At 47.4% G+C, this 12139-nt stretch overlaps 5 non-coding genes across 5 annotated transcripts; all 5 read right to left on the bottom strand.

The window, feature by feature from the left end:
* Positions 1 to 775: 775 nt before the first annotated feature.
* On the bottom strand, positions 776 to 884 carry TRNAL-CAA. Its single transcript has 2 exons — positions 847 to 884; positions 776 to 821 (listed from the first exon to the last, which is right to left on the bottom strand). It is a non-coding gene; the product is annotated as a tRNA-Leu (tRNA).
* Positions 885 to 4797: 3913 nt separating this feature from the next.
* On the bottom strand, positions 4798 to 4869 carry TRNAE-UUC. The gene has a single exon. It is a non-coding gene; the product is annotated as a tRNA-Glu (tRNA).
* Positions 4870 to 5518: 649 nt separating this feature from the next.
* Positions 5519 to 5591, bottom strand: TRNAK-CUU. Its single transcript has one exon. It is a non-coding gene; the product is annotated as a tRNA-Lys (tRNA).
* A 1225-nt stretch (positions 5592 to 6816) lies between these two features.
* Positions 6817 to 6925, bottom strand: TRNAL-CAA. Its single transcript has 2 exons — positions 6888 to 6925; positions 6817 to 6862 (listed from the first exon to the last, which is right to left on the bottom strand). It is a non-coding gene; the product is annotated as a tRNA-Leu (tRNA).
* Positions 6926 to 11570: 4645 nt separating this feature from the next.
* Positions 11571 to 11643, bottom strand: TRNAK-CUU. Its single transcript has one exon. It is a non-coding gene; the product is annotated as a tRNA-Lys (tRNA).
* Between the last annotated feature and the right edge of the window lie 496 nt (positions 11644 to 12139).

Raw genomic sequence — 12139 nt, 5'->3', positions numbered from 1 at the left:
ATGAAAGCATTTGGGGGGAAGGGGCCGGGATAGACAAAGACAGGAAAGACGGGCTTGCGGCTCCTGTGCAAACACCATGTTGCCAGCAGTCCAAGAGAAGCGGGTGGGGGTTCGAGCATTTTGGCTGCTTCCTGAGGGCACGGAACTCACAACCTGGCAATGCTCAGAGCCCCGTTCCTCGGGAGTTTTCTTTGTGTTGGTCTCGTGATGCTGAGGGAGGAAGCTGAAGCATCATTTGAGTTTGTTTCAGTGCCTTTGGTTGGGCTAAGGTTGTGACCCTGAGCACAGGGGTTCCAGCTCTTAACCCCTGAGGGGAATGGACCTTTGAGACCTCCTGATAGGATGTTGACACAATCTAACAGGGCTCTTGGTTGTAGCTGCCTCCTGTCTCTGCTCCTATGTTGTGAATTCTGTGCCCTCATGAAGCAGCCAAACCAGAGTACGTAGAGCACCCAGTTTAGGGCTCAAGCCCAAACCCTGAGACTAAGAGTCTTACCTTCCCTTTATCAGTGTCTACTGTACTGCTCCCTTCTTCCTCCACCTGTATATGTTTGACACCCATACCTGCCCAAGATCAAGCAATGCCAACTTTCTGGTGGGAATAAACTGGAATTTACCCAACTAGGTGCCTTGAGCGCATGGATTCGAAGGTATTTACGATTCCCTCTAACTTCTCTTGCCGCTACTCTAAGAAAGCTCCTAAACAAGGGCTCTTCCAATATGTTACAAGGGCAATTGAAACCAGGCCACCTCTTGAGGTGGAATCAGAAGGCTGTGTCAGGAGTGGGATTTGAACCCACGCCTCCTGCAGGAGACCAGAAGCCCCAGTTGTGGGAAAGACAGAGCCTTGAGTCTGGCGCCTTAGACCACTCGGCCATCCTGACGCTGGAACAAACGCAGCTCTCTCAACCCTCCTTTTCTTCAATATTGTATGAGCCGCTCAAGAAGGCCAAGACAGCATCTCTCGTTCAACACCTACATCACATCTGGTTTTTAGACACCATCACCCTCATCTAAAGTTTCAGGTTTCCTACAACCCTGTGCCTTCTGAGGTGTTCTAATCTCCCCCCCTCACTTATTAGATGGACACTAGGACAGAGGCAGAATAGAGACACTTAGCTTAATGAGAACCTCAAACTCCAGCACGGTGGGCCACAGAGTCAAGCAGCCAGCACTCACAATCGGTACCGGCCTTGTTTGGGTTTTTTTCCCAAACTAGCTCAGCACTCAGGGTGTTGAGCCCTTCTGGAAATCTTGCAAAAGAGTTTGGAGCCTGAATGGGTGTTGAGTTCTTAAGAAAACCTTGTTTTTGTTTTGTTTCCCCAAGAAAATTGGGGACAAAAGATTAATCTAGGGTGAACCTGGATGTTTACTGCTGTTTTCGTTCAGCTCCACTAGGCTCTTTCGAAAGCTGGTCCGTTCCCCATTACAGAGGGTCCAAGCAGAGCGAGTGAAGGAACCCCTGTGCTCAGCATCACAACCTGAGCCCGAGGAAAAGCACTGAAACACGCTCAAATGACGCTTTAGGTTCATCCATCAGAATCACAAGAGCAAGACAAAGACATCTCAAGAGGAAGAGTCCTCGGTTTTCATTTACCCCATCGCAACCCTCTTCACTTCTTCTTCTGCCTACCTAGAGGCTCATCCAGGAAAATCACTCAACTGATTATAATTTGGGCAGAGAAACCCAGGGAGGGCTTGTGCTCCCCCTCCATGTGAGCGGATAGCACTCTGACTTCGTCTACGGGGTCTATCAGCTTTGGCTTCCCCAGTTTGTCAACTCGGTGCAGGCAGGAAGCAGGCTCTCCTCGGCTTTGGCAAGCCACTTTCTGTCCAAATTGGGAAACCGGTCCAGTCTCCATTCCCCTGTGAGAACAAGAGCAGAGAGTTCACCAGCTGAACCCAATCCGAGGCATTGAAAAAAAATGGAATTATGCTTCCCGTTCCTCCGTCAGGATCACCAGAAACACACCAAAATCCCAAGAGGAACAACTCGTCTCTGTTTTAGTTACCCCCAACGCAATCCTCTCCGCTTCTTCTGCCTCCCTCGAGGCTCTTCCAGGGACAAAACTCATTGAGCTGATAGGATGTGGGGGATGGAAACGGAGAGAGGGGTTTGACACCTCCTGAGAGGATGTGGACGCGATAGAACAGCTCTCTCGGTTTTAGAAGCCTCCTAGCCTGGCTCTTTTGTTGTCAATTCTGTGCCATCAGGAAGCAGCGAAAGCAGGGTAGGTAGGGCACCAGTGACGTTGCACTCCATACGTTGTATGAAAAGATGCTTATAAGTGTGAGTATGATGTAAGTGGAATATGCTTGATGCAAAAGGTCTCTTGTAAGGTATCATAACAAAGGTTCTAACCTACTGAATATATGCCTCCATTTGTATGCATGTCTCATTCTTGTCTCTGAAGCTGGAAATATGAAGTCTAACTCTGAGGTCCTATTGTAATTGTGCAAGCGTGGGCCACTAATGGCGGTTTAAAACCTTGACGGCTCCCATTGACAATTGGTTGTAAATGGTTTATTGACCTGCAAACCTTCCTGTGTACGTGTGGGCCAACCCAGGAAGAATGGAAACTAGGGGGTCTTACAGAGACCACGATAGTGGAATCCATCTTAAATCTGGTATTTTTCCGTTTAGAAGGAAGGGTGAGGACCCAGAGAGACAAAAGATTCCCGCCTTATGCCAAAGCTATAAAGGGGGTGAAGCAGGACAAAGGGGCTGCCAGTCATGAGAAAACCCCTGCCAGTCATGAGAAAACCTAAGATGTCTGCTGGAAGTAACAAAGACCGAAGCAGGGGAAAGTTGGGCCCAGACTAGGCAGGAGTCTAGTCTGTGAAAGAAGCTGATTGGAACACCTCTGAGGGTGAGCTATTCCCTGGAATCAGTTTCTTAATGTATTAGGCTTAGGCTTGCGTGTTTTGTTTTAGTTTGCTTGGTGACTTCCTTTGTTCTGTCTGTTATTACTTGAAATCACTTCACTCCAACTTTTAACCTTAATAAAAATGACTTTTGTTTATTAATAAACCCAGAGGAAGTGATTAATCCTGGGGAGCAAACAGCTGTGCATCTCTCTCTATCAGTGATCTAGAGGGAGAAGAATTTAGTAATATACCCTTTATAAGCTTTATAGAGTACAAGGGATTTATTTGGGGTTTTGGATCCCACTGGGAGCTGGGTGCTGGAGACAGGTGCTGAGCTGTTTTGAGTTAAAGTCTGCAGCTTTGGGAGTGTGGCCCAGAGCTTGGGTCTGTGTTGCAGCAGGCTAGGGTGTCTGGCTCAACAAGGCAGGGTTCTGGAGTCCCAAGCTGGCAGGAAAACGGGCTCAGAGTAATTTCAGTCCCAAGGGGATCTCTGTGACCGAACCCATCACAGTGGCGTAGTCGAGCAGGATATGTGCACAGCTGATTGCTTTGAGACACTGGTAGTGATTTTTAAGCGTGTTGCCCGGAGGACAGACAAAGTGCTTATTCGGGAAAGGGAAGATGACAACTTTGGTTGCCAAATTGGCTGGGAAAGCTCTGGATATATTCAGTAAGATGCCTATTGCTGATGCTTCAAACTATGGTCTATTTAAGGAATTGGTTTTGAAACAGTTTCAGATTAGGCCCGAAACCTAGAGGGTTAAATTCACAACTCTTTCAACTCCCAGAGCCCTTCTACAGCACAGATGATTTGTATACACCTTCACCGTGAGCCAAATTGGCAGGTTTCCGGAGCCCTGTGAGTCCGATGTTGTTTTAGTCTCCCTGCTGATTTATTAGGAGAATAAAAGATGGACACCAGAACTGAGGCAGACTACGGACACCGCATTCTGAGAAAACAATGGTGAACCTCCAACTCCAGCAGTGTGGGCCACATAGACAAGTAACCAGCACCCACAATCTTTACAAGCTTTTTTCCAAAATAACTCATCTTTTGGAAACATAGGTTGAGCCTTTTGACAATCTGGCTAAAGATTTTAGTGCCTAACTGGGAGCCTAGTTCTTCTGCAAATCTGGCCCTAGCGGTGGGTGTGAGACCTTCTGAAAATTCTGGCCAATGTGTCTGGAAGCTCCAGAAGCATCGCAACTTTGAGCATTTACTAGAACAGGATGAACAAAACCTTCCTTCCTTGACCTACAATCACCTTGATTCCAGGTTGAGGTTTCAAGAGAATTGATTTGATTCTTAGATGCACTGCAGAAACAAACACCCTCCTGTAGACATTGGAAGGGAGGGTGAAATGGATCTGCCACTAAACCACGTTGCCTTTCATCAGTAGCCACCTGAGCAAGAGGGTAAGCACTGGCCTAGAGGTGAAAGGCCCATAGCCCATGCTCAGAAGCCTTCAGCGGCTAGATCTTAGGAATGGAAAAGCTTAATGATCTTTCTCCGGGGTGTTACTTCCAAAGACTTGTATATAGCGCTGGGTGAAAGGTTTTTGGATGAATATTATATTTAGTGAAATATTTTGGTGGACCCAAAATGATTGTTTGGTTTGGTTTGGTTTCACCAAGAAAAGTGAAAAGAAAAGAAAAAGATCTTGGGTCAAAGTGCAATGTTGTTCTAATTTAGGTTAGGCTCGGTAAGAAGGAAAAACTAAATTGTTTGCACAAGTAAGTGTATTTGTGTAAAAGGGTGCAGAGGCTGGGCTTTAAGGGGCAGATAGCCATATTGTAGTAGTTGGAAGCTTTGCTTTCCCCATGGCCTCTAAAGAGTTTCTGAGCATTCTGAAGGAGGCCAGGAAGTTGCATTCTTCTGGTTGAACTCCAAGCGAGGAAGGCAAGGTAGACTTTTGTTGAAGAGAATAACTCCCTGACCGGGAATCGAACCCGGGCCGTGGCGGTGAAAGCGCCAAATCCTAACCACTAGACCACCAGGGAGATGACAGTTGGGGGGTTGGGCATAACTTTCTAGGCCTACTTTCTGTCCAACTGAGGCCATTCGTTCGTCTTCAAAGGAGGTTAACACAAGCTCTGAGCTCTTCGTTTCCTTACGGTTCCCTTCCTATTTTTAGCACTGATATGAAAAAGAAACAGAAAACATATTAAGACAATTTCCAGTATTGTTATACATTGAGGCCATGTCTTTTTTTTAAAAAAAAAACAGTTTTGTTGCTATCTTGTTTTACTCTCCATGGGCTTACAGAAATGTATGAGGGATGAATAAGATGTGGTGGAATCGTCAGCCTTAAGCAATCTCCATCCCAATGAGGAGGGCTGGTGGAGGATTTGAGAAAGAAGCAGTTATCTCAACTACTGAGCGCTGGCGAAGATATAGAAATAAGTAGAGAAGCTCTAGATGGCTGCTCAGGGGGAGGGGGGCAATCAGCTTCTGAAAGGTTATTTTTCCCTCTCTTGCCTGGGCTAGAAGAGACTCAACTCTCTTAGGACCATGGAATTGTCAATGTGTCTTGTCTTCATGATGTACTAAAGGTCCGAGACCGCCTCAGCTGGTTGAGAGGACAAAGAGTGGATTCCGTTATGCTCTGAGACTCTAAGGGAGAGTGATGTCGAAGAGTGCAAGATGAAACGCCCACCGTGGGGCTTGAACCCACGACCATTAAGTTAAGAGCCTAACGCTCTACCGACTGAGCTAGACGGGCTAGGCCTCAAGGGCTAGCAAAGGCACAGACAGTGCAAAGAAGAGCGAAGGAAGTTTCTTTGCGTGCTGAGATTCGTTTCCTGACATTTGCCTTCTTTCCTGGTTCCTTCGCTCTCCAGCTAGCAAACAGGGCCCGTTCCAAGGCTAGTTAGATGATGGTGTCTAGACCAGAGAAGTGGGAAAATCATCTAGCAGCTGCTCAGAGAAACCTGGGTGGGAGGGTGGAATTTAGGATTCTCCCAGCAGGAGGAGGTGCTGTTTCTCAGCGCCCAAAGAGGGGCAGAGAAGACAGTAACCCGCCGGCCACCAGACACATCTTTCGCAGGGAATCAGAACCCCCTGGGGTAAAACTCTTCCAAGGATGTGCGGCTCCAGGAATGTCAGAGAAGGGAAGGACTGTTTGCTTTAGGAGGTGGGTGCGGGAACCTGCAGGTCCTTAGGTCCCTCCAGCGTCCGATGAAAGCATTTGGGGAAGGGCCGGGATAGACAAAGACAGGAAAGACGGGCTTGCGGCTCCTGTGCAAACACCATGTTGCCAGCAGTCCAAGAGAAGCGGGTGGGGTTCGAGCATTTTGGCTGCTTCCTGAGGGCACGGAACTCACAACCTGGCAATGCTCAGAGCCCCGTTCCTCGGGAGTTTTCTTTGTGTTGGTCTCGTGATGCTGAGGAGGAAGCTGAAGCATCATTTGAGTTTGTTTCAGTGCCTTTGGTTGGGCTAAGGTTGTGACCCTGAGCACAGGGGTTCCAGCTCTTAACCCCTGAGGGAATGGACCTTTGAGACCTCCTGATAGGATGTTGACACAATCTAACAGGGCTCTTGGTTGTAGCTGCCTCCTGTCTCTGCTCCTATGTTGTGAATTCTGTGCCCTCATGAAGCAGCCAAACCAGAGTACGTAGAGCACCCAGTTTAGGGCTCAAGCCCAAACCCTGAGACTAAGAGTCTTACCTTCCCTTTATCAGTGTCTACTGTACTGCTCCCTTCTTCCTCCACCTGTATATGTTTGACACCCATACCTGCCCAAGATCAAGCAATGCCAACTTTCTGGTGGGAATAAACTGGAATTTACCCAACTAGGTGCCTTGAGCGCATGGATTCCGAAGGTATTTACGATTCCCTCTAACTTCTCTTGCCGCTACTCTAAGAAAGCTCCTAAACAAGGGCTCTTCCAATATGTTACAAGGGCAATTGAAACCAGGCCACCTCTTGAGGTGGAATCAAGAGGCTGTGTCAGGAGTGGGATTTGAACCCACGCCTCCTGCAGGAGACCAGAAGCCCCAGTTGTGGGAAAGACAGAGCCTTGAGTCTGGCGCCTTAGACCACTCGGCCATCCTGACGCTGGAACAAAGCAGCTCTCTCAACCCTCCTTTTCTTCAATATTGTATGAGCCGCTCAAGAAGGCCAAGACAGCATCTCTCGTTCAACACCTACATCACATCTGGTTTTAGACACCATCACCCTCATCTAAAGTTTCAGGTTTCCTACAACCCTGTGCCTTCTGAGGTGTTCTAATCTCCCCCCCTCACTTATTAGATGGACACTAGGACAGAGGCAGAATAGAGACACTTAGCTTAATGAGAACCTCAAACTCCAGCACGGTGGGCCACAGAGTCAAGCAGCCAGCACTCACAATCGGTACCGGCCTTGTTTGGGTTTTTTTCCCAAACTAGCTCAGCACTCAGGGTGTTGAGCCCTTCTGGAAATCTTGCAAAAGAGTTTGGAGCCTGAATGGGTGTTGAGTTCTTAAGAAAACCTTGTTTTTGTTTTGTTTCCCCAAGAAAATTGGGGACAAAAGATTAATCTAGGGTGAACCTGGATGTTTACTGCTGTTTTCGTTCAGCTCCACTAGGCTCTTTCGAAAGCTGGTCCGTTCCCCATTACAGAGGGTCCAAGCAGAGCGAGTGAAGGAACCCCTGTGCTCAGCATCACAACCTGAGCCTGAGGAAAAGCACTGAAACACGCTCAAATGACGCTTTAGGTTCATCCATCAGAATCACAAGAGCAAGACAAAGACATCTCAAGAGGAAGAGTCCTCGGTTTTCATTTACCCCATCGCAACCCTCTTCACTTCTTCTTCTGCCTACCTAGAGGCTCATCCAGGAAAATCACTCAACTGATTATAATTTGGGCAGAGAAACCCAGGGAGGGCTTGTGCTCCCCCTCCATGTGAGCGGATAGCACTCTGACTTCGTCACGGGTCTATCAGCTTTGGCTTCCCAGTTTGTCAACTCGGTGCAGGCAGGAAGCAGGCTCTCCTCGGCTTTGGCAAGCCACTTTCTGTCCAAATTGGGAAACCGGTCCAGTCTCCATTCCCCTGTGAGAACAAGAGCAGAGAGTTCACCAGCTGAACCCAATCCGAGGCATTGAAAAAAAATGGAATTATGCTTCCCGTTCCTCCGTCAGGATCACCAGGGAAACACACCAAAATCCCAAGAGGAACAACTCGTCTCTGTTTTAGTTACCCCCAACGCAATCCTCTCCGCTTCTTCTGCCTCCCTCGAGGCTCTTCCAGGGACAAAACTCATTGAGCTGATAGGATTTGGGGGATGGAAACGGAGAGAGGGGGTTTGACACCTCCTGAGAGGATGTGGACGCGATAGAACAGCTCTCTCGGTTTTAGAAGCCTCCTAGCCTGGCTCTTTGTTGTCAATTCTGTGCCATCAGGAAGCAGCGAAAGCAGGGTAGGTAGGGCACCCGGTGACGTTGCACTCCATACGTTGTATGAAAAGATGCTTATAAGTGTGAGTATGATGTAAGTGGAATATGCTTGATGCAAAGGTCTCTTGTAAGGTATCATAACAAAGGTTCTAACCTACTGAATATATGCCTCCATTTGTATGCATGTCTCATTCTTGTCTCTGAAGCTGGAAATATGAAGTCTAACTCTGAGGTCCTATTGTAATTGTGCAAAGCGTGGGCCACTAATGGCGGTTTAAAACCTTGACGGCTCCCATTGACAATTGGTTGTAAATGGTTTATTGACCTGCAAACCTTCCTGTGTACGTGTGGGCCAACCCAGGAAGAATGGAAACTAGGGGGTCTTACAGAGACCACGATAGTGGAATCCATCTTAAATCTGGTATTTTTCCGTTTAGAAGGAAGGGTGAGGACCCAGAGAGACAAAAGATTCCTGCCTTATGCCAAAGCTATAAAAGGGGGTGAAGCAGGACAAAGGGGCTGCCAGTCATGAGAAAACCCTGCCAGTCATGAGAAAACCTAAGATGTCTGCTGGAAGTAACAAAGACCGAAGCAGGGGAAAGGATTGGGCCCAGACTAGGCAGGAGTCTAGTCTGTGAAAGAAGCTGATTGGAACACCTCTGAGGGTGAGCTATTCCCTGGAATCAGTTTCTTAATGTATTAGGCTTAGGCTTGCGTTTTGTTTTAGTTTGCTTGGTGACTTCCTTTGTTCTGTCTGTTATTACTTGAAATCACTTCACTCCAACTTTTTAACCTTAATAAAAATGACTTTTGTTTATTAATAAACCCAGAGGAAGTGATTAATCCCTGGGGGAGCAAACAGCTGTGCATCTCTCTCTATCAGTGATCTAGAGGGTGAAGAATTTAGGAATTTACCCTGTATAAGCTTTATAGAGAGTACAAGGGATTTATTTGGGGTTTTGGATCCCACTGGGAGCTGGGTGCTGGAGACAGGTGCTGAGCTGTTTTGAGTTAAAGTCTGCAGCTTTGGGAGTGTGGCCCAGAGCTTGGGTCTGTGTTGCAGCAGGCTAGGTGTCTGGCTCAACAAGGCAGGGTTCTGGAGTCCCAAGCTGGCAGGGAAAACGGGCTCGAAGTAATTTCAGTCCCAAGGGGATCTCTGTGACCGAACCCATCACAGTGGCGTAGTCGAGCAGGATATGTGCACAGCTGATTGCTTTGAGACACTGGTAGTGATTTTTAAGCGTGTTGCCCGGAGGACAGACAAAGTGCTTATTCGGGAAAGGGAAGATGACAACTTTGGTTGCCAAATTGGCTGGGAAAGCTCTGGATATATTCAGTAAGATGCCTATTGCTGATGCTTCAAACTATGGTCTATTTAAGGAATTGGTTTTGAAACAGTTTCAGATTAGGCCCGAAACCTAGAGGGTTAAATTCACAACTCTTTCAACTCCCAGAGCCCTTCTACAGCACAGATGATTTGTATACACCTTCACCGTGAGCCAAATTGGCAGGTTTCCGGGAGCCCTGTGAGTCCGATGTTGTTTTAGTCTCCCTGCTGATTTATTAGGAGAATAAAAGATGGACACCAGAACTGAGGCAGACTACGGACACCGCATTCTGAGAAAACAATGGTGAACCTCCAACTCCAGCAGTGTGGGCCACATAGACAAGTAACCAGCACCCACAATCTTTACAAGCTTTTTTCCAAAATAACTCATCTTTTGGAAAAATAGGTTGAGCCTTTTTGACAATCTGGCTAAAGATTTTAGTGCCTAACTGGGAGCCTAGTTCTTCTGCAAATCTGGCCCTAGCGGTGGGTGTGAGACCTTCTGAAAATTCTGGCCAATGTGTCTGGAAGCTCCAAGAAGCATCGCAACTTTGAGCATTTACTAGAACAGGATGAACAAAACCTTCCTTCCTTGACCTACAATCACCTTGATTCCAGGTTGAGGTTTCAAGAGAATTGATTTGATTCTTAGATGCACTGCGAAACAAACACCCTCCTGTAGACATTGGAAGGGGGAGGCTGAAATGGATCTGCCACTAAACCACGTTGCCTTTCATCAGTAGCCACCTGAGCAAGAGGGTAAGCACTGGCCTAGAGGTGAAAGGCCCATAGCCCATGCTCAGAAGCCTTCAGCGGCTAGATCTTAGGAATGGAAAAGCTTAATGATCTTTCTCCGGGGTGTTACTTCCAAAGACTTGTATATAGCGCTGGGTGAAAGGTTTTTGGATGAATATTATATTTAGTGAAATATTTTGGTGGACCCAAAATGATTGTTTGGTTTGGTTTGGTTTCACCAAGAAAAGTGAAAAGAAAAGAAAAAGATCTTGGGTCAAAGTGCAATGTTGTTCTAATTTAGGTTAGGCTCGGTAAGAAGGAAAAACTAAATTGTTTGCACAAGTAAGTGTATTTGTGTAAAAGGGTGCAGAGGCTGGGCTTTAAGGGGCAGATAGCCATATTGTAGTAGTTGGAAGCTTTGCTTTCCCCATGGCCTCTAAAGAGTTTCTGAGCATTCTGAAGGAGGCCAGGAAGTTGCATTCTTCTGGTTGAACTCCAAGCGAGGAAGGCAAGGTAGACTTTTGTTGAAGAGGATAACTCCCTGACCGGGAATCAAACCCCCGGCCATGGCGGCGAAAGCGCCAAATCCTAACCACTAGACCACCAGGGAGATGACAGTTGGGGGGGTTGGGCATAACTTTCTAGGCCTACTTTCTGTCCAACTGAGGCCATTCTGTCTGTCTTCAAAGGAGGTTAACACAAGCTCTGAGCTCTTCGTTTCCTTACGGTTCCCTTCCTATTTTTAGCACTGATATGAAAAAGAAACAGAAAACATATTAAGACAATTTCCAGTATTGTTATACATTGAGGCCATGTCTTTTTTTTAAAAAAAAAACAGTTTTGTTGCTATCTTGTTTTACTCTCCATGGGCTTACAGAAATGTATGAGGGATGAATAAGATGTGGTGGAATCGTCAGCCTTAAGCAATCTCCATCCCAATGAGGAGGGCTGGTGGAGGATTTGAGAAAGAAGCAGTTATCTCAACTACTGAGCGCTGGCGAAGATATAGAAATAAGTAGAGAAGCTCTAGATGGCTGCTCAGGGGGAGGGGGGCAATCAGCTTCTGAAAGGTTATTTTTTCCCTCTCTTGCCTGGGCTAGAAGAGACTCAACTCTCTTAGGACCATGGAATTGTCAATGTGTCTTGTCTTCATGATGTACTAAAGGTCCGAGACCGCCTCAGCTGGTTGAGAGGACAAAGAGTGGATTCCGTTATGCTCTGAGACTCTAAGGGAGAGTGATGTCGAAGAGTGCAAGATGAAACGCCCAACGTGGGGCTTGAACCCACGACCCTGAGATTAAGAGTCTCATGCTCTACCGACTGAGCTAGTCGGGCTAGGCCTCAAGGGCTAGCAAAGGCACAGACAGTGCAAAAGAAGAGCGAAGGAAGTTTCTTTGCGTGCTGAGATTCGTTTCCTGACATTTGCCTTCTTTCCTGGTTCCTTCGCTCTCCAGCTAGCAAACAGGGCCCGTTCCAAGGCTAGTTAGATGCTGGTGTCTAGACCAGAGAAGTGGGAAAATCATCTAGCAGCTGCTCAGAGAAACCTGGGTGGGAGGGTGGAATTTAGGATTCTCCCAGCAGGAGGAGGTGCTGTTTCTCAGCGCCCAAAGAGGGGGCAGAGAAGACAGTAACCCGCCGGCCACCAGACACATCTTTTCGCAGGGAATCAGAACCCCCTGGGGTAAAACTCTTCCAAGGATGTGCGGCTCCAGGAATGTCAGAGAAGGGAAGGACTGTTTGCTTTAGGAGGTGGGTGCGGGAACCTGCAGGTCCTTAGGTCCCTCCAGCGTCCGATGAAAGCATTTGGGGGGAAGGGGCCGGGATAGACAAA

The sequence above is a fragment of the Mauremys reevesii genome, linkage group 17 (genome assembly GCF_016161935.1).
Source record: "Mauremys reevesii isolate NIE-2019 linkage group 17, ASM1616193v1, whole genome shotgun sequence".
NCBI lineage: Eukaryota > Metazoa > Chordata > Testudines > Geoemydidae > Mauremys > Mauremys reevesii.
The sequence above is the reverse complement of the archived record's forward strand: the minus strand, read 5'-3'. Positions and strand labels throughout refer to the sequence as shown.